This window comes from Neofelis nebulosa, chromosome 9 (genome assembly GCF_028018385.1).
Source record: "Neofelis nebulosa isolate mNeoNeb1 chromosome 9, mNeoNeb1.pri, whole genome shotgun sequence".
NCBI lineage: Eukaryota > Metazoa > Chordata > Mammalia > Carnivora > Felidae > Neofelis > Neofelis nebulosa.
Window position 1 is genome coordinate 4,017,534 of NC_080790.1, and position 20,099 is coordinate 4,037,632.

Sequence of the window (20,099 nt, forward strand, 5' to 3'; positions counted from 1 at the left end):
CCACCCTGCTTTGTGCACCTGCACACGTGTCTCCTCTGCTGGCTGCTGGGGCGTGAAGCGTCATCCACAGGGGTCGGTGTGGGGACCCCCCCAAAGTGCCTTCTACGTTCAGTCCTCATCGGCTGTTGTTGTTGTTGTCATTTATATCATTACCCAGTGTAAGATATCTCCACATATTGAATGTCACAATACATATTCTGAGGTCCGTTACTTGAAAAACCTTTGTTAAAGTCCGTGCACCAATGGAATGTTGGAGATCACAGTTACACATGGAAACAGAAAGACCGGAGAGAGAAAGGCGACCCCTCTCTTCCTCCTACGCGAAGTTTCATCTCAGTTTCTACATTCTGTTGGAAATCCTACTTTTCCTCCAAGGTTTCTGTGATGCCTGACGTCACCCTGCAGATGGGCTTTGCCCAGCCTCCCTCCCGGGGCTCCCGTCCTGGACTCACCACCGACCGCATCTATTGCTTTGGGCAAATTGTCTCCGCTTGCTACACGAGTATGAACCTGTTCTACGATCGGGGCTATTTTAAATGGCTGTTGCAAGGAAAGCACTTTACATAGTGCCCTGAAAGGCAACGGTTAACGGAGGAAAAGCACTTTACAGAACGCCCCAGTGTACGGTCAATTCTCAGTAAATGGTTTTGTTTTTGCCTTGTTAAGGCGAGATCCTGCCTCCCACACGCAGAGACGTGGCCTCATCTTTGCCAGCGTCAGTGGAACCCTCTCTCGGTAAGGCTCTGACTCTGGACTCTGTGCCCGAGACCGCACCTCCAGTACTAGCAAGAAGGTACAACAGCGGCCGAACGACATTCACCAAGCAGGGACCCAGCGCCGCCCTTGGTGGTTTTGCAAGTAACAGCTCACTCACTTCCCACAGCAGCGGCGCCAGCCCAGGAGGAGGTACTGTTCTCCCATCTTGTGGATGAGGACACTGAGGCAACCTCTTCCTGGACATTTGTCCAACTTACGGAGCTGCAAGGCGCGGGCCGTGCGTCCAAGCCCGTGAGTCTTCCGCGATTCTAACCGCAACCCCCTCTGACGGTTACCCTGCCTCCAAACGTACAAGTAGATGACCTTTCTTTCCTCGGCTCAAAGAAAGAACAACTCTCCAGGGCTGGCACCAGAAGGGACGCAGGCAATCAGCGAGCCGGACGGCTCGCGAGCCTGGGAGGGGAGTGAAGCCCGGGAACCAGCCACTTGCACACGTCCCTACGGCTAAGGGAGTATTAGCTTCGCAGCTGCAACCTGGGTCTGCCTAGTGTCAATCCTGCACCCTCTGCCTCCGTCTCTCGCACCCCACAACGACACGACCCATCGTCTCCCGTGCATTATTAATTTCCTATGTGGTTACGTTGTTTCTTAATACCCATGTCTCCCCAGTCAACCGTAGCCTTTCCATATGGAGTTTCAGATCCTATAAATTAAATGAGAACAGCATGTTACACAGGAATGAAGGAATGGTTGTTGGATTTTTTTTTTTTTTTTTTTGAGATTACAGTGACTTCGACCCGTAGGTATTTATGGAAAAACACTAGGATATTTACAAATGTGTTAACGCTGGAACTGTATTTTAATTGGTTTCATGAAAGAAAAGGACTTGGAAGCCCTGGGATTAATATAATTACTTTGCTAGAAACGATGAATTCTTGGCTGGCGTCTTCTGCAAGGGACCGGGTCTGTGAGCCCCTGCGAGGCTGGAGCCCTGGCGGAGAGAAGCCCGGGGCGGCAGAACCCTGGTGTGGCAGGGGGAGCATCTGAGAGAGACGCCAGGGCTCTGCGCTTGGGGACGAGACAGTTAAAGCCTCCCCGTGCGAGCCAGTTCTATCACACGGCGCTGGCGACAGGTCAACAGTCTGGCTGGAGCGCGGACGGGGCTGATGATGCCAGGCGGTGCCAGGGACCCCGGGGAGCCCTAAAGAGGCTCCCCACACCGGCTTTCCTTCTGCAGCCCGGGGGATGTTCCGGCAACGGCCTCATGCAAGGAAACTGGGGCTGTGTCGCTGCTTTCTGGGCGAGCCACGCTGGAGCACTGACGTCCCCGGGCCGAGAGCCCACTGTGGCTGTGACAAAGGGACCCCGGCTGAGAGCCTGCGCAGGTGAGATGAGCCGGGCAGCTGCTGGCGGGGCTCCTGTCTCGGCCGTGGGCTTGGGGGAAGCGGGTGTGCGGGGTGAGATGACGTTCTCAGACAGCCGGATCGCTGCATGCCTTTGCCATTACCCTCATTGCTTTGTAAGAAGCACGAGCGGGCTGATCCCACACTTCGTTCGTTCGGAAAGCCACCTAGAAATTCAGGGAGACGCTGTCCCAGAGCGCCTAGCCGCCGGGGAATTCTAGCTGGGGCGCTCCTGTGACAGCCACGGAGCAGTCTCACTGGCAAGCCCCCGGAGACTTCTCGAAGCCCCTCAGAACCACACTGGGCTCGCTGGTGAGCAGGGAATGTGCTGGGGCGCCCAGGGAGCGGGGTTCTAATCCACATCCCGTCCTGTAGGGAGCAGGGGGCGGCGTGGCACAGGGGGAGAGCACCACGCAACCTCTCGGGGTCGCCGCTCTCCGAAAAAGACGGTTAAATATCTGCCACCACAGGTTTGGGCTCCTTGTGCCCCATTTGCCTCTGTTTGCTGAGCCCTCGGCGCCGGGACTGGTGCTCGGCACGCCTGCAAACCATCCATGAACCGGCTGGGCTTGAGGACGGAAACAATGACGGCAAAAGATGGGTCCAAACTTGGAAAAGCCGCAAAGTCTCCCTGATAACCTCAGGGGAGCTCTTAGCCTTTCAGAGCATTTTTAAAAGAGCAGAGCAGAATTTTGTGTGCCGCTGAGTACATTGGTTAAGGTCTGAACCGCTGTGAGGTGAATGCGGGTGCTGTGGTAGGCGCCGTGGCCCCCGTGGGCCTGATGAGTGTCGGGTTAAGTGCGTCCCGGATGATAGGTCTGAGGCACAGACAGTAGACAGGAGTGAGCTCCGGGCTTTGGGATGAAGGCATTCTGGAAACAGCCTGGCCCAGTGGCTCACGGTGGCTGGATGGGTGTGAGACCGGGATCCATACCCAGCTGGGGGTCAACCTCCAAGATGCCCGATCCATTGGGTAGGACGTGCTCACGATGAAGGAAATATCCTGATGCCAATAGCCAGAAGGCGACTGTTAGTTTTCTGATAAAGTCCCTCCGCTCTGTGTTCACAGATAGGTTCAGGATTCTTCCAGTGACCCTCTAGGCTGATTCAGCCTCCTGGGCTCTGTTCTGTTGCACTCGTGTGCCCTCCGGGCCTCGTGTCCACACACTTGCCAGCTTCACGCTTCCCACAGCACAGGCTCCTTGCTTCTGTTTTCCTCCCGGTTCCCTGATGTTATCTGTACTCTGTGTGGGCTCTGTGTGGGTCCAGCTCTGTGTGGGCTGGACCCGCAGCCTGTAACACCCCCTCCAGCAAAATGTGTGACTTCTATTCATTGTTAAGACTCACCGTGGTTTCTTCCAAAAGGCATCCTTTTAGGTTCTTTTAGGGGTATCTCTTCTTACCCTGAAAGCTGCCTGTATTATTTCTATTACAGAACCTTGTATTATAATTATCTGCACCCCCGCTAATCTGATACTGGACGGCAGGAGCTATGGCTTTGGCACCTGCTATACTCAGAATCCGGGACACTGTAGGGAGAGTCTTGTCCAACTGCAGGCAGAAAGGGAGTGTCTATCTTCTGGAGAAGGCTCCAGAAGCTTCCAAGAGGTTTGTGGTCCTCCACGGCACTGGGAACCTGCAGAGAACCATAGTAAAACCTGGGGACCAAGGCAGGAAACCAGGGCTTGGATACCAGGAGTCAGGGGGCTCAGCTCCAAAGGCCGAGTGCAACAGGTGTAATGGCCCGGTGTGGGCAGAGAGGTTCAGCCAGGTTGACGACACCGAGAGCCTCCTTCCAGGCCTCACGACTGCCAGCTTGGTCTGTCCCCAACTGCAGAGGGTGGAGGCCAAAGAAATGAGCTAAAGATCGAAGCTGAGACTGAGCCGTATGGTGGCCAGTGGCAGTCATGCACTCCATGGAAATAAATCACATTTTTTCAAGTAGTCATTACAACCTTGCTTTGCTCTCACATGACAGTGCCTTGTAACCAGCCTATATGGCTCTCACTTTGCCCCCGTCCCTCACATGGACAGTGAAGAGACTGTCCCTGAGGGACCGGGGTACGCACACAGCTCTGCTCATGAGCAAAGGCACCCGAGGGGACACAGCTGTCCCACGGCTCCGTCTGGATGCACTTTACTTCCCTCTCTCTGTGCAGAGCCCGCAGGAAAGACAAAGTTAGAACGTGGGATCACAAGCTGTGCCTGAGTCAGAACCTCGGCCCTGTGACATACACATCTCAGACTGGTTTAGACAAGACCGGACATTTGTCGGGTCGGGAGACCAAAAGGATCCAAGTGTGGATTTGCTTCTGTGCCAGCTGGATACGGGGGTTCAATGACGTCAACAGAAATTGGTGGGTGTTTACATTTTGTTTTAATTATTCTCTGTTTCTCAAGTCTGCTTTATTCTGGGTTGATTTCATTCACAAAGAAACATTTCCCCGGCGGGGCCCAGATGATACCTCCAACAGTTCCAGTGCGGAAGTAAAAGACCTCCTTCCCCAGAGACCAAGCAGAATCCCAGTGGCCTGTTTTTGGCCCCGTTGGCTCTCCAGGCCATTCCTAAGTGCGGCTAGGGTGCAGGGAATGCGGGCTTTGAGGCCCCCCCACCCCTGCCAGGCTGAGAATCACTCCCAGACCGTCCACCACTGACTCCAAGCTCACTGTGGGGCAAGAAGGGAGCTGTGGGGCAAGAAGGGAGCTTAGCAGTTACCTGGTTAGCTTCTCCCAACTCAGTGTCTCAGTGGGGAAGGGGCTGTGAAAACACCATACACTTAACGATGGCAACTTTGAGAACGAAGAAAAAGATGAACATAAAAACCATGCGTTGTCCCCCACCAGTGTAGAGATAAGACCTCTCATCATTTACTCTTTCCCCATTTACAACGTTTTCTACGTAATTTGGGGGCGCTGGTGCAGCTCAGTCAGTAAGTGTCCAACTCTCGACTTCAGCTTCCATTGTGACCTCACAGTCATGGGATTGGGATCGAGACCCTTGTCAGGCTCTGCACTGACCTCTGGGAGCCCGCTTGGGATTGTCTCTCTCTCTCCCTCTCTCTCTCTCTCTCTCTGCCCCTCCTGCGTGCTCTCTCTCGCTCTCAAAATCAATAAACAAACTTTAAAAAATAATGAAAAAATACGTTTTTTACATAATTTGACACCGATTTATAGTTTAAAGTCTTGACTTTTCCCGTAATCATCTTCTTTTGTCACTCAAAAATGTTTAAAAATATACTTTAACGATAACATGACCTTCCCAGACATGAACATTCACCTTCATCGAAACTTCTTTTTTGGCCTGGAATCAATCCCTTCCTTTTATGGGTGAGGAAATTGAGATTGGGAGAAGGAAGCAATTTTCCTACATTTGTAGCCACTGGGTCCTTTGATCCGGGTTCTTAGTGTATCATGTGCCTCCCGTCTTTTGCCCACATATCTGCAAGGATGATAAAGGGTTTATTTATTTACTTATTATTATTTTTTTTTTTATTTCTGGGGGGACTTCAAGAACTGAAGGACAAAGAGACACATCTTAGCAGAGTAAGGTTCTCCTTCTATCTGTGGAGACTGCCTGAGCCGTAAGAGGGCCCATCAGGGGCCTGACCGGGATGACAGGTAGAAGGTCATATCTAATGGGGACAGCGAAGCTACAGTCTCCTAACCTGTGTAAAGCTGGAGGCTATTTTGCAAACACACGTTCTTTCTAGGGCGGTGTGTGGGCAGGGAAAGTTCTAGATCTTGCTCCTGCCTCCATATTTTCATTCACTGAACAAATGTTTATTGTGCACCTGCTCCGTGTCAGGCACTGTTCCGAGTGTTGAGAAGAAGCCTGAAAAAATACGGGCTGTGCTCTCGGGGAGCTCACATGCTATGCAGGGGAGGTGGGACAGAATGTTAGACAAAGAAACAAAGGAAAATAAAAAGGATCAGATGGTGATGAATAGTAAGCAGGGAATTAAAACGGAGAGCTCTGATAGAGACTGGGGAGTTGATTTTGGACTAAGCTGTCAGGAGAGGCCACTTAGGATGTGAGCATCGGCTGGGGAGAGGGGAGAGTTACTGCCAATGTCCCGGGACGGCCCACGCGGGGCCTGATTGAGGGGCAGAAGGAAGGCCAGCCAGCGTGGCCGAAGCGGGGGGCGGGGGGACTCTGTGGATCGGCCGGTGCTCAGAGACAGGCAAGGCCAAGTGAGATTGTGGTTTTGATTACAGTAAGGGGCTGCTGGGGAGTTTGGTGGCTGGACAGCACCGTGACGATCTGGTCCATGTTTGCAAGACCACACTGGCTTCTCCTGGAGAAAGGATGTGGGGGGTCGGGGATGGAAGCAGGGATACCGGTAGGGAAGCTGTCGTGGCGGGGCAGGCGGGAAGAGGTCGCGCCCTGAATGGCGGGGACACGTGGCTGGGACGGACGTGTTTCGCAGCCCACGGGAGCAGACCCCGGATGCGGAGCGGTGGGGTGTTTAGGGAAAGAGGACGGTCAAAGACCCTCCCTGGTCTCGCTCACAACAACCCGACACCTATGGGTTGCCCCACCGCTTTTCTGCTTAATTGGCAAGAGGTGGACGGGTGGCGGATGACGTTCAGATTCACACAAGCCCGCGGCTCGGACGGGGCAGGGGCCCAGGCGCTGAGGGGCGGAGCCCGGCACCACTCCATCCCTGGTGCCCAGAGCCACCACCATCCTGCGGCATTTGCGTGCGACCGACAGGGAATCTGCTGCCGGAACAATCCGAGAGCCGTCGCCCTCGAGGGCTGAGTGGACACCGTCCTGTCCGGGCGAGCCTCCTGCTCTGCGTGTCCCGGGTGCCAGCCCTCAGTGACGCCCCTGCCCTTGCAGCCCACGTCCCCCGCCCCCCTCCTGTTGGCCACAAGATGAGCTGGAAAGGAGAAGTTAGATGCACGGGGGGCGCTCTGGAGAGGAAGGGTCAGGGGGCAACTTGTCACCAAAGCTCCCACATGGCTTGAGTCGTCCTAAGTTACGGTCAGCAAACCTCCTCCCGTGTGGTTCCCAGCAGGGAGCCGGGGACGGGGCCGGCCTGTGAGACGGTCCCACGGGGACCAGGTTACGTGTCGCAAGGGCCGTGCAGTCCGGGGGGAGCCTCACATCACAGCCCTGTGGTTGGCGGCGTTTGGCCTGAGCGAATGCCCCCCTCCGGCCCTCTGCTCAGCCTCGGCCTCCCTCCCGGATGCCCAGTTTCCGGCCTCCACCTGGAGGCCCTCCCTCCTCCCTGGGCTCTGGGTCTGCGCCGAGGGCCCTGGGGAGCTGACGTCTTCATGTCCCCTGCTGGCGGGGATTCCGGATTCGACAGCATCGCTTATTTATTCTCTGTATGGTGTGCAATCCTGTCATCTACAGTTGGCGGGACACTTTCTGGTGTACAAAACAAACATGGGCACGCACCGCAAAGAGAAAGCACAGCGTGTTGTTTTTCCAGCCAGGGGCGGGTGGCAGGCGCCGAGCCACACTGGGGACTTTGGAGATGAGCCCAGGGGTCTCCGCGGCTCATGGTGTGCCATGCGTGGGCACCTGTGTACTCGTTCTAGTTCTTTCTTTCTTTCTTTTTAATTTTTTTTAACGTTTATTTATTTATTTTTTTTTTATTTTTTATTTTTTTTAATGTTTTTTATTTATTTTTGGGACAGACAGAGACAGAGCATGAACGGGGGAGGGGCAGAGAGAGAGGGAGACACAGAATTGGAAACAGGCTCCAGGCTCCGAGCCATCAGCCCAGAGCCTGACGCGGGGCTCGAACTCACGGACCGCGAGATCGTGACCTGGCTGAAGTTGGACGCTTAACCGACTGCGCCACCCAGGCGCCCCACGTTTATTTATTTTTGAGACAGAGAGAGACAGAGCATGAACGGGGGAGGGGCAGAGAGAGAGGGAGACACAGAATCTGAAACAGGCTCCAGGCTCCGAGCTGTTGGCAGAGCCCGACGCGGGGCTCGAACTCACAGACCGCGAGATCGTGACCTGAGCCAAAGTCGGATGCTCAACCGACTGAGCCACCCAGGCGCCCCTCTAGTGCTTTATTTTAAAGCAAGAAAGTCAGAGAGGCGATCTGAACGTTTTTGGTGGAATATTCCACCATAGAAGCAGAAGCTCATTAAAATTAGAATATGCAAAAGGCAATGTTGATTTCAACAACCAGAAACCAAATCCGGGGCAAGCGGACACGGTATTTTCAGGATTAAAACTGGATGCGAGCTGAGACAGTGAGATGCTGTGGTCACGTCTAAGAGGGTGACGCTTTGGGGTAAACCCACAGCAATTTAAACAACATCAGCACAGAGTGAAAAATTTTGCTGCATCTGGAATATTTGTCATGTAACTAAGGTCAAGATTATAGGTCAAATGATACTTTGCACGTTTTAAAATTTTACTCCAAGAATAACAATATCAAATATTAAATATTCATGGTGGCATCTTTCATTTTTAAAGCGATTTTTATTTGGCACTTATTTTGGGTTCGTGCATCTTTGTTTTAGCGTTTTTTTTTAATTGTCAAATATTTGTATTAGGTAGAGATCATTTTTCATGTTACTGAAATGTACAATCTTTCTCATCATACGGATTCCTAATAACAAATCATGTATTTCTTATAATATATGTTTAACAGAAAGTCCCTCTTAATATAACCCAATCACAGAAAAATGACTCACTGTTTATTATTTTGGACACTCACTGAAAACCACACGAATACAGTGTTGTAAAAAAAAAAAAGTACAGAATAACTTACGGTTTCAGGAATACGTTAGAATTTCTGGAAATTTCAGGATCTGTTTCCTGAGCCTGGGAGATTTACGTCCCATGGGAATTTGGAAGCACTAAAATGAACTCCTAAGGCAGAGTGAGGGATCTGTTACAAATCTAAGGCTTGACAGCTGCAGGAGCAAGGTGGGGGAAAGCCAGTAATGTGGCCCGAGGTCCGTGGTTGGAGACAATGTGTCATTTCAGATGGGTCTGGAAGGATCGGTAGTTGCTCATTAGGCAGAAAAGAAGAGAAGTATGTTCCATCCTGTACAACAAGCAAAAGCCTGAACAAACGAGTAAATAGTATGTCCAAAACAGCAGGAATCAGGAGTAAAAACAGGAACGGCTGCCCAGTGTTACGAAACTTACGACCCTAGAGGAGCCCAGGCACTGATGCATGCGGGGGGGGGGGGGGGGGGGGGGGGGGGGGGGCGGGGGAAGTAGGCCAAGCCATGGCAGTCGGATTTGAGCCCGAGTGTGTGCCCTTCTCTGCTCTCCTCCGCTGTGCCCCTCGCAGCTTCTCCTCCTCTTCCCAGTAGCCCCCACCTGCCTGACACCTCCTCCAGGAAGCCTCCCCTGCCTCTCCAGCCCCCGTGGGCCCACTCTTCTCCAACTTCGTCCCATGTCCTCCTCCTCCTCTGAATGCTGTCCCGACTCCGGCAGCCAGAACTTGCTCCTTGAGGTGTGGGAGCACCTAGGGGCTCGTGGGAATGCAGATTCTCGGGCCCCGGAGTTACCAAATCAGAATCCGGCCTCTGGTGAGATTCTGGAGCGACGTGAATGCACGCTGCAGTTAAGGAACCTCTGGTCTCGCCCCACCACACCCCTTCCCTGGGTAAAACAGATAGGGCGTCAGCAGGGCGGGGACCTGCCAGTGAGGCCGGGACACGGCTGGGCTGCTCTCCGGCCTGGAGGGTGGCGAGTGGACAGTGAGTGCCCCCAAACCAGCATGCTCACGGGACTTGCACTTGGGATACTGATGCTGGACCTCTTTCTCAAAAATCCGATTCAACTGGGCTGCCCACATAGGTGCTTTTAGTTTCCAGATGATTCTAACCTGCAGCCAGAGTGGACCCACTTGTGGCCATCGCGTGGAAAGTTCTGGTACCCAAGTGGATCCAAGGAGGAGAAGCCCATGCCTGGCTGGCAAAGGGTATCAGGGCACCAGAGCATGTGGGTCTCTGGGCTCTCTCTGGGGAACCTGGGCCCAGTGAGTAGCTCCTGGGAAGAGCCAACATGGTGACCCTATCTGTGGAGTGGATCTCTCCAGAAACCTCCCTCGGGTGTGCGAGGAATGATTCTTTTTGCTCTGCACTAGACAGCACGAGCCCTGACAGGTGTGGGAAGCCCACCCAAGGGCTGGGGCAGCTGGCCTTGGAGCTGGGGCGGGGTGGGGGGTGGAGGGTTGCACAGGAGGCACAGAGGGGAATCCCAGCTGCTTTCCTTGGGAAATAAAATCCCCGTGGCCGGGCCCTGCCTTCACGCCTCATTTTTGCCATTCTGTGTCTCAGAATTCACACTCTAACCAGAGGGAGTTTCACGTGGCCCTGGGCACGCATGCATAGACCCACACACACGTGCACGTGCAAGGCACTTTTCTTCCGGGCCTGTCTTCATACACCTCTGTCTGCTTCGTCCGACCTTTGTCCGCCTCCTCCATTCGTAGCCCCAGCTCTCTGCCAGGGTTTCTCTGCTCTACCCAGTGGGCTCAACGTTCCTCCTCTGTGCCACCGAGATCATGACCTGAGAAGTCGGATGCTTAACTGATTCAGCCACCCAGGCGCCCCATCCTTATTTTGTACCTTATTCTTTCATATTTTCTTACCTCCTCGCCGTTGTCCATGTTACTAACAGGTGACTCTGGGAAAAGGCTCAGCTACAACGTGAATGTTTCAGTCTATAAACCGGCGTGGAACATTCAGATTCAATTAAAGTGTTCCAATACTTGCTTAATTAGCCAATGTGCATTAAGCCCCTTGATATCAAGACGTGGTCTAGGCCATTAAAAGAGACCCAGGAAGGGTGGGGGGTCACAGTCCCCATCCCAGAAAAGGGCCTCATTCCCCCGACAGAGAGGCCATCCAGGCTTTTCCAGTGATCCTTTACTGGATAGCTAGACGAGTTTTTTTCTCTTTTTGTTTTCATTTACGTACAAGGCAGGGGCACCCGGGTGGCTCAGTCGGTTAAGCATCTGACTCTTGGTTTTGGCTCAGGTCATGATCTCATGGTTTGTGAGTTCAAGCCCTGCATCGGGGTCCGTGCTAACAGCACACAGCCTGCCTGGGATGCTCTCTCTCCCTCTCCCTCTCTGCCCCTCCTCTGCTCTCTCTGTCTCTCAAAATAAATTTTAAAGAGTTTTAATTAATTCAAGGCAAAAGATACTGTCTACATAGGCCCATTAGTTACATGTTCGTGTGATGTTTTAGGTATAAAATGTTCATGCTCGTCTGTGAAAGCTGGTGGCTTTTTGGTTTTTTGGTTTTTTTTTTTTTTTCTTTGCACTAAATTTGTACAACGGACGCTTGAATGCCCCTGCACACAGCGCCTTGCTTACTGAATCAAAGCCTGTCACCTTCAGTTTGTGAATTAGGTGTGCGTATTATTTCTGGGCCAAGAGCCTAAGGCAAGGGCTCCTGTAACCCCAGACCTGAGCAAAAGAAAAGTGGTCCCTGAGAAACGTGGCCGCTTCGGCACAGAGGGTCCCAGACTCAAGTAGCCGCGCAGGCAAAGGCAGGTGGCACAAGGTGGGGAAGCAGGCCAGGTGCAGAGCCACGGGGAACCGCTGAGAACCCATGTTCTAGGACTCCATGGGAAGCCAGAGTTCTGGAACGGAACATGGAGCCTCCTGGCTTTGGCAGCCCTTGGGCACACCGCGTAAGACCCTACCTCTGCGGGCTGGAGGCGGCTCCAGGGCCCCGACGTTGTCACATCTGCTTGGTACTGTCAGCGGGGAGTAGATGTCTCTTGCTGGGAACCGCTGCCCCAAATCCAAACTCAGAACCGTGTGGTGCGGTTGGCTCAGTGGTTTGAAAGTCAATAAACGTCACCCATTTGAACCGAGCATCTCTGAGGGGTGTCAGCCCGGTTTTCCGCAGACCTCACCCCTCCCTGTCGTCTGGCACGCCCCGTCCCCCACCGCTCCCTGCACCCACGGATGTTACCTGCCTGTCGTTTGTAGGCATGCACATCTTTAACTGTGCTTACAAACAGACACACATGCTAACCTCTCGTCTTTCGCGGGTTTACGATCTCATTGGAGACCTGCGACGGAAGATCGGGTAACGAGGCGGAAGGAACCAAAGAAGTGTTATCAATGACATCGCGGGCCCGGCGGCCTGGCGTGTTGGTCTGCCACAGGTTCCCTGCCCTGGAACTTCTGACTTCTGGTCTGTAACCCGTCGTGAGTTGTGACATTAGAACCAAAATACGCCAGACACTGACTCTAGTGCCTGACGTGTAATCGGAACTAATTCTTGGGGTATTATTTTATGAGGATTATTTTTACTAGACTAGCCTGCGTCAGTAGAAACCAATACAGAGGGAAAGAGCCTTGGGCTCACTCAGTGCAGAAAGGCTTAGATGCATAAACCCACATGGCCCCTTAGCAGTGTTTCTTATATACAAACAGAATGGAGGTGGAATTCTAAAGCCCCAATTAGGTGGAAAAGGTCGCTTTCCTTGGTAACAATAGGCCAGGGCGAAGCAACAACCAAAAAAAAGCTACTTAGTTTGGCAACCTTTGTTCGGAAGAATCCTCTGCAAAAGCCCCCCTCGGAACCTTCTGAATGGGGACCGAACCAACCTTCTTCATCCTCTGCCTGTCTCACATAGGGTTAATTCAATGCTTGGGAGGAGGTGGGCCCCCCTTTTGTGGCAAGAGCTGGTCACAAAACAAAAACCAATTGCCAGGCTTCAGAGGGGTTTCTGGCTCGCACTCTGGGCTGAAACAAACATTGCCGTTCACCTCCCTTCTCCGGCCCGGAGGGGGCGGAGGGCAAGGTAACTCTTCGGAAGGCACAGAATGTGCTGGAAAAGGTGAAAGTTCCATTGCCCATTGCAAGTTCCAGCTGGAGTGCAGACCCCAGGCTCTGCCCGCTTCCTCGGCGTCCCTTGTGGGGGGTGTGCATGCGTGGGGGGAGGGCCCTTCAGGCGCCCCACCCCCACCCCAGAAACAGCAGGCGATCAAACCTCGGGGGCCTGGGGACTTTGGACCCTGGTTTGGAGCAATACTACACTGAAGGCTGCCCCGACTCCAGTCTTGCCGTGGAATTTTCTGTAGTTACGCATGGCTTCCCAGGTAAACACACCCGAAAAGAAGTCGCAGGCGGGAATTGAATCAGACCCTCAGCGTTGTTGGTGATGAACCAGTTTGCTTGATTAGACGATCACAATCACGTCACCGAAAAACCTAGCCTTGTGGCCCGGAATTGAGGGTTCACCTCGCTTTCACGGGTCCTTGGCGAAAGCTCCTCATGAACTATGACGTTTTCTTAGGTGTTGCATGTGACTTTAGACCAGTTGGCATCATGAGAGATAGGGGCTCTTAGCACCATGCCACGTGTCCTGGGGCAGACTGTCGGGCTCCTCTGGGCCTCTGCTTCCTTTCGGTAAAATTCGTACAGTTTTGTCCATCTGGGAGTTTAGCCTGAGACTCGAATGGGATCGTCGTGGCCACATCCCGAACACGCCGGTGTGCGAAGCCTCATGCTCACGCACCTGCCCGCATGATCTTCTCCCCTATGTGGGCCTGGGAGTGGAAGATGCCAGAACTTTTTCTAGTTGGGTGTGAAGGGAAGGAGGTCCTCGAAAGCCTTCGGTCACAGTGAGCACATCTCCGCCAGCCTGACCACGGGCTCCCCAGGGCTGCTGCCTCACCTGCAGTCAGTCCTCTCTCCTGGCATCGGTGACTCTAGGTCCCCGTGCTGCTGGGCTGGCCTTCTTCCCAGGGAGCAGTGAGACCCTCCTGGGGCGGGGGGGGGGGGCCGCCTGGTGCATCGCAGTGCTCAATCTGAGATCAACCTAGGAAAGCAAGGATGCTTGCCTTCAAAAAACACTCTTTTCAGGGGCACTGGGGTGGACTTGTCGGTTCAGCACCCGACTCCCGATTTCGGCTCAGGTCATGACCTCACCGTCCGTGAGTTCGAGCCCCACGTCGGGCTCTGCGCTGACAGTGAGAAGCCTGCTTGGGGTTCTCTCTCCCTCTCTCTCTGCCCCTCCCCTGGTCATGTGCTCTCTCTCTCTCTCTCAAAGTAAATAAATAAACTTAAAAAAAACCACAGTGATATCAACAATTAAAAAAAAGCTGATCTTGGATATTTATTCCTTAGTACAAGTTAGGTTAAGATGTCTGTTCTTTCTGAAATAATCTGCAATTTCTAGTTGTTCATATGTACCAAGCGCTCTCCTGCCCCAGGGCCTTTGCACTTGCCACTTCTTCCTTGGGAGATGCATTTCCCCTGGGCGTCTGCTTTGTGGTCTCCCTCCTCCCGTCACTGTGGACCAGTTCTCCTGGCCACCGTGTTTATCATAGTATTTGCTGCTTCCCTCCACACACAGCCCATCCCACCTCCCTCTTAATTTTTACCCAAAGCCCTTACCACGATCTGACTCCCCATATGCTCTGCTTTTTATTTGTTGGTGATGCCCTTTTCGACTGTATGCTCCGGAGGACGCGTGTGCTTGTCTCTTAGGCACTGCTGACAGCGTGTGGCATCTAATAAGCAGAGAGTAAATACCTGTTGAATGAATCAGTGGAGTCCTCTGTGGATCAAAAGCTCAGAGTTTTTCCTGTTGGTCACACACAGTGCTCTTTGCAGGGGGACATCGGCTGCCCCACTCGGGTCCGCCCCAGAGACCAGGGTGGACTGGTTCCTTGGGGGCCTCTTCCCAGCAGACGGGGTGGGTGGTGAGGTGGCCCCAAGGCCTTGGTGGAGGTCACCCCGTGCCAGGAGGGCGGAGGGGGTCTGCAGGTCTGAGGGTTGCTCCTCTGCCCTCTCCCACACCTGGTGGGATTCTGCCCTGCAATCTCTTGACTTCGGGAAGTTTTGATTTCCCCATCTGAAAAGTTAAAACAAGGAAGTCCACCTTGCTGGGTTTCTATAAATGGTTATGGACTGTCTTCTAAGAACTTAGAAACTCTTTTTTTAGAGAAACAGAGGGAGGGAGAGAGCGGAGAGGGGTAGAGAGAACGGGGGACAGAGGGTCCAAAGCAGGCTCTGCACTGTCAGCAGAGACCCCCATGCGGGGCTCAAACTCACAAACTGCGAGATCACGACCTGAGCTGAAGTCAGATGCTGAGCTGACTGAGCCCCCCAGGAGCCCCATTTTTTTGAGAGACAGAGGTGGGGGAGCAGCAGCAGGGGGAAGAAAGAGTCTTAAGCAGGCTCCACACTCAGCACGGAGCCTGACTTGGGGTTCAATCTCACAGCTGCGTGGCTCGATCCCACCACCCTGCGATCGTGACCTGAGCCAAAATGGAGAGTCAGAGGTGCAACCGACTGAGCCGCCCAGACGCCCCAGAAATTGGACACGCTTCCATTTCTCCCGGCACATAGTAGGCTTTTCAGATCGGCAGGCACCGTGGGGGTGAATGTCTCCACAACGAGCGTGAAAGTGGCCGGGAGTGACGGCCCCGGGGGCCTCCTGCACCTGCTGTCTCCTGGCAACTCTGGAGGAAGGCGCAGTGTCCTGGGCAAAGCCCAACCCTCGGGCCAGCACAGACCACTGGCAGGCTGTGTGCCTCCCCCCTTGGGCTCACCTCTGTACCTCCGCTTGTCCTCTGGGAAAATGGACACATGAATCAGGACTTCAGTGAGGAAGCGTCCTGAGGCCAGCTCAGCAGCCCCCACACGGCGACCTGGGCACAGCTCGGCTCCTTTCTGTGGGTTTTACAGCAAACACGCTGTTAGTCCCCTTCCCCTGCTCATCTCCACACCTCCAGCCTTCCCGCCGGTCCTATCTTATTTTATTTTATTTTATTTTATTTTATTTTATTTTATTTTATTTTAATCTTATCTTATCTTACCTTATCTTATCTTATCTTTCATTTAGCTATGAAAAAACTATCTGCGAAACGTCTCCTCTTGCAGGGTATTTTCTCAGGCTTCCTGATGAGGGCACAAAGCTCTGGAGTTCAATATTTCCAGGCTGAAAGGTGAGACATTTATACAGATGGTGACCAGCTTGGGCATCTCTGTTCGGCGTCAGAAAGTGCTGCAAATATCCAAGGTCAGAGGGAGGAAGGAGAGCCATTTCTTCCCACGGGAAAAAGAGAAAGCTTGGAATTCACTGAGCTTTTTTTTTTTTCCTAACCTTTTGTTTTTAACTTTTTAAAATTTTTAAATTTTGAGATAGAGAGTGTGAGCAGGGGAGAGGCAGAGGGGGAGATAAAGAGAGAGAGAGAGAATCCCAAGCGGGCTCTGGGGTCAGCATGGAGCCTGATGCAGGGCTCGTCCTGGGATCCCGACCTAAGGCAAAATCAAGAGTCAGCTGCTCAACCCACTGAGCCACCCAGGTGCCCCCAAAATACCACTTAGCTTTTCACAAAAAGGCACGGAAGAACTTTAATTTTTTTAATGCTTTTATTTATTTTTGAAGGAGAGAGAGACAGAGCATGAGCAGGGGAGGAGCAGAGACAGAGGAGACACAGAATCGGAAGCAGGCTCCAGGCTCTGAGCTGTCCGCACAGAGCCCGATGCGGGGCTCGAACTCACGAACAGTGAGATGGTGACCTGAGCCGAAGTCGGATGCCTAACCGACTGAGCCACCCAGGCGCCCCAGCATGGAGGAACTTTAAATGCATTGTACCAAGTGAAAAGAGCCAGTCGGAAAAGCTACATACTGTAGGATTCCAAATATAGGGCATTCTGGAAGATACAGAACTATGGAGATAGTAAAGAGATCAGGGGTCGCCGTGGGCCCAAGGGGAGCACAGCAGATTTTGAGTGCAGTGGAGCTAATCTGTAGTATACTGTAATGGTGGTTACACCTCATACATTTGTGCAAGCCCACAGAATGAACACCACCAAGAGTAACACTAACGTCAACTGTGTACTTTAGTTAGTACCAAGGGACCAGTAGTGGTTCATCAGTTGTAACAAAGGGAGCACAGTAACGCAAGATGTTGATGTTAGTAATAGAGAAAACTGTTGGGGGACAGGAAGCAATAGAGGGGAAGGGTCTGTGGTATCCCCTCGATGTTTCTGTTAGCCTAAAGTCTATTGATTCACGTACAGTCACATGCGCACACACACACGCACACACACACACACACACACACACACACCAGTTCAAGAAAGCAGGTTCACTAGACTGGATAAGATTTAAGCAGGTGGAGTTCAGAGGTGAACCCCCGACACCCCAACGCTTCTGGGCCACGCCGGGATGGCGTCTGTAAGGGGCAGAGCTTTGACCCACTTCCCTCTTGGATAACGAACCAGCCATAGGTTTGGAACATTCTAGTGTCAAATAAGAATAAATGAGAAGCTTGAGCACCGGTGCACTGCCATGGGGGAGAGAGAAAAAGGTTTTCGACCAAACTCGTTTAAGTCTTGGGTCTGCTGTCTATTAGCTGTTTGTCCTCGAACAACTCACACCATGTCTCTGGGCCTCTGTCACCATTTACATTTGACCAAACAGAGTTCATTGGTCAAGTGTGATGATATCTATCTATCAGAGGGTGCTGTGAAGACTGATGAGGAAATCTGTGTCTGTACCCAGAACGACGCTCGGTACAAACGGTCAGCTGCTATTTCTTTTTTCTTTTTTCTTCCTTCCTTCCCTTTTAGTGGCAGGAGGAAAAGTGAATGGGAGGAAGCGGCGCCTCTCTCGTGCGCGAGGCTGGAGGGAGGGACTTGACAATGGGTCCCTGTACCTGAAATTTGCAGGCATCCCCCCTGGTGGCCGCCATGCCGGATTTCCCGTGTCCCATTTCCGTCTCTGTATTCGGTGGTGTTCGTTTTTAATGACTCTATCCTACTGACCCGTATGCTGATGTCATAGTTTCAACCAGCATGGACTTTGCTCCCAGATCTCTGCTTCCCCTTGGCCCCTTAACCGTATCATTCCTTGCGGTGACTGCTCTATTGTGAGGCTGGGGAGGCGTTCACCAGCGTCCCTGAAAAGATACCCAGGAAACAGCCCCGCGCTGAGATTTCCACTTGGCACCCCAGCAGGTGGCCTTTGGGGTCAGGGTCCCGCACCCTGTTCTCGAGGACCAGAGGGCACCGGCTTTTAGAGGTGCCAGACCCCAAGCTTGTGCTTAGGGGCGCAACCCTGTATCTGGCCGGTGGTCACAGAGCTCATGCAGCCTCGCCACCCTGCTCTCCTCCCATCTTGGACTCTCCCCCCACCTTGTATAACCCCCTCCCCGTGATTGCGGACCGCGGAGCAGGGGTCCACGGCCCAGCGCCTGAGGAAGTCATTGCAAGTGGGGAGTAGCCGTTCAGTCACTTAACGGCCCGCACAGTCCCTGAGCTGCTGGGGATCGAAGAGGAAAAAGAATCTCAAATTGAGCAAGGGTTCCTCGAATGAGCCCACCCTGGAGGTGACCGGTGGTGACTCTGCCGTGGCTCCAGCTGTGGGGGCAGCTCCTGCCAGGGCCATTTCCCTTGGCGGCCACGGGGCGGAGAAGGGGTGGTGTGAGCGAGCGGCGGGGCAGGGGTGGGGGCACAGAGGCAGGGGCCGGTGGCTTTCTCCCAGTACGTTCGCAGGCGGCCTCCCGGGGAGGGGCTTTCGTTTCGGCAGAGTCTGCACCCCTCCCCCCGATCCGAGAGGTCTGGCAGATGTGTTCAGTTAGAGAAACACGATCGAGCGGGAACCCTTTCCCTGTAAATCCCACCCAGATGCTCCTGGGCTGACTGCGGTGGCCGCACAGGGTCCTTCTCGAATGTCCAAATCCCTGTGCTGGCTTCTCTACAACAGATGTTCCCTTGACTCCTGTGACATTAATTTACAAACTTCACATACGCTGAGCTGCGGGCCCCACCCTGCTGCATATGCTTTGCACGTTGGTGCCCAAAAGCACAGTTTTATGGGTCTGTAGAAACTCTGTGCTGTTCTGCTCTTGCTTTCCACGTGATTCTGCTGTCTTTTATCCCAGCAGCGTTCTAGGCTTGTCCTCGAACATCACAGATGGAAGCAGGCATTCCAGAGCCGCCCCACCCCTCCTCCCAACACCTGCCAGGGGAGGCAGTGAGAGGCATAGAGAGGCCGTGTGTCCCCAAGATTGCCAGATTCGGTGACCAGCTCACGCCCAGGGCCCGATCCTACCTTCCGATCAATGTAGGACCCTTTCTGTCTCAAACCCTGATTCCCGAGAAGATCGCCGTTTTACAGACAACACATTTTAAAAACAAACGGTTCAGTGATGTTTAATATTTTTGTCTCTTTTAAAGGATTATATTCGAGCTGGTGTAGATTCACAGAGAACTGAGGGAAAGGTACAGAGAGTTCCCACACATTCCCCTGCCTGCCCCCCAGCCTCCCGCATTGTCACCACCCCCATCGGAGCGGGACATTCCTTACAAACCACGGTTATACCCATGACAAGTCAGTATCACCCAAAGTCTAGGTTTACCTTAGGGTTCCCTGTTGGCGTTCATTCTGTGGGTTTGGGCAAATGTATAATGACAAGTGCCCACCATTATGGTGTCATCCGGAGTAGTTTCCCTGTCCTAAGTCATCCTCTGTGCTTTGTGTGTTTGTCTCTCCTCTCCCCAGACCCTGGCAACCACTGATCTCTTTACTGTCCCTCGTTTAATATTTCTGAGGTTAAACTGTTACCCCCGGAGGTCATAGGAGTAAAGAGCTAACCATCAAAGCTGAGGAGGTTGGGTCTGGCTGGGTGTCCACTTTCGGAACAGAAGCGTTTCAGAAAAGCCTTGACCACACCTTTCCTACGAGTAACCAGGTGATGTTTGTCTCCGTGGATGTGGCTCAGTCATGGCTTCTGAGGACAGCTGCCCTTGTGGACACTGTCCAGAGTGTTCTCCTCCGACATCCACTCCATTCCCACTTCGGCACATATCCCCAGCTCGGGGGCCTGGTGCTCTCCTAACTTACGTCTGGCTTCCCGGGGCTCCCTCACTGGATCCACCCCCTCGGAGCAGGACCCGGCTGTCTTGTCGCCCAGGGTTCCCAGCACGGAGGACAGGGTCCGGTTTACAGTAGGTGCTCACCAGATAATTCGTCGAGACAAAAACAGGTGTCCTACCCAAACC

General features: G+C 53.2%; 1 long non-coding RNA gene across 1 annotated transcript in view; it reads left to right on the forward strand.

Annotated features, from left to right (window-relative positions):
* Nucleotides 1-340: 340 nt before the first annotated feature.
* LOC131484308 (uncharacterized) overlaps nucleotides 341-20,099 on the forward strand; it is a 104,355-nt gene continuing 84,596 nt past the window's right edge. The window contains exon 1 of the long non-coding RNA XR_009248155.1: nucleotides 341-2,102. This is a non-coding gene — a long non-coding RNA (uncharacterized LOC131484308). The remainder of the gene's footprint in view (nucleotides 2,103-20,099) is intronic.